The sequence below is a fragment of the Heteronotia binoei genome, chromosome 1 (assembly GCF_032191835.1).
Source record: "Heteronotia binoei isolate CCM8104 ecotype False Entrance Well chromosome 1, APGP_CSIRO_Hbin_v1, whole genome shotgun sequence".
Lineage (NCBI taxonomy): Eukaryota > Metazoa > Chordata > Lepidosauria > Squamata > Gekkonidae > Heteronotia > Heteronotia binoei.
In genome coordinates this window covers 251,894,377-251,895,683 of record NC_083223.1, presented here as the reverse complement: position 1 = coordinate 251,895,683, position 1,307 = coordinate 251,894,377, and the positions used below count along the sequence as shown (strand labels likewise).

The 1,307-nt window shown below is 35.3% G+C and overlaps 1 long non-coding RNA gene across 1 annotated transcript; it reads right to left on the bottom strand.

The window, feature by feature from the left end:
* Positions 1 to 537: 537 nt before the first annotated feature.
* On the bottom strand, positions 538 to 1,038 carry LOC132581341 (uncharacterized). Its single transcript, XR_009556117.1, has 2 exons — positions 819 to 1,038; positions 538 to 755 (listed from the first exon to the last, which is right to left on the bottom strand). It is a non-coding gene; the product is annotated as an uncharacterized LOC132581341 (long non-coding RNA).
* Between the last annotated feature and the right edge of the window lie 269 nt (positions 1,039 to 1,307).

Below are 1,307 nucleotides of genomic sequence, written 5' to 3'. Positions count from 1 at the left end.
AAATATTTCTTATGCCTCTGTGAATGGATCAACCCAGTTTCTTTTGCTAGAGCAACTGTTGAATTATGCGTGATTAACACCCATAGGGAGGCGGGGATGGGTATTAAGATGTCACAAGCTCGTTTGGGACTAAACAGACATCAGGAAAACCAAAAATACCCACAGTTGAAAAATATTCCCATCTGTTCAAATGCAGCAGCCTTAAATTAGCCATCATGATATTTAAAGATGGATCCCTCTGACATTTGCTTTATGGTATTTTGGAAATCTTGTTTGACGGTGGAATCTGAAAGAGCATATGTCTGGCCAGTCTGGAAAACTTTTTATAATTGATTTAACAGTGCTGAATGAAATCCCATATGACTTTGAGAACATGTAACCCCTATACGCAATTAAGCATCAGTTCTCATTGTTAGCCTACAGATTATAGCCATGGTTTTACACAAATGGAGCTTAATTACAACAACATCTCATTTTAAAACTTAAGATAGGAGGGGTAGGAATGTCATGCAACAAGTGAATAACTACAGTCAATCACTATTTAAAATGATGAGTTTTATTATGAAAGTAAATGAAAAGTTGTGAGGGAAAACTTTATTTAAATTAAAAAAAACCAAATATCTACAATCAACACAAGGTTTTTGCTGTGGAAAAAAAAGTTAATTTTTTTTCACTTACATGAGTAGCAATACTGTTAACATACTGCATAGTATAAATGAACAGAATTCTTTTGGAGAACCACACTGAAAACCTACCTTGGCCCAAACTCAGTATTTAGTATGATTATATAACACAAAAAGTACAGATTAAAACCCTACCTTTGCTCAAATTTGTTATTTGGCATGATGGTAATTATTGGAGCATATAAAGCACAGATCAGGTGATTAGCACCGTCAGATTGTGTGAAAAAGCTTAAAGTTTTAGGTGCAGTTGGGAAAAGGGAAGGAAGATGCCAATTAGAAGTTAATGCTACAATGGGAAGAAAATGTGCCCTTGCAAGGACATTGTAGAAGGCCAGCAAGCCCCAGTAATTAGTGGGATTTAGGTCAGAGAACTGGGAATGCAAACTAATCTTGTAAGAAACTCCTGATTACTGAGCATTTCCATCCATAAGGGAGGCTACTATAGCATTCTAAAATTTTAGAATGCTGAGGGAGGAATTTCTGATCCAAGCATGGGTAAGGGTGAATTTTAACCACCTTGATACATAGAAGATTCTCCTTAAATATTTCCATGCAATTTTAAATGAACAAAACGAGTCACAAAACATAAAATGCAGCATCAAAAAACCCTCCAATAACTTGTTA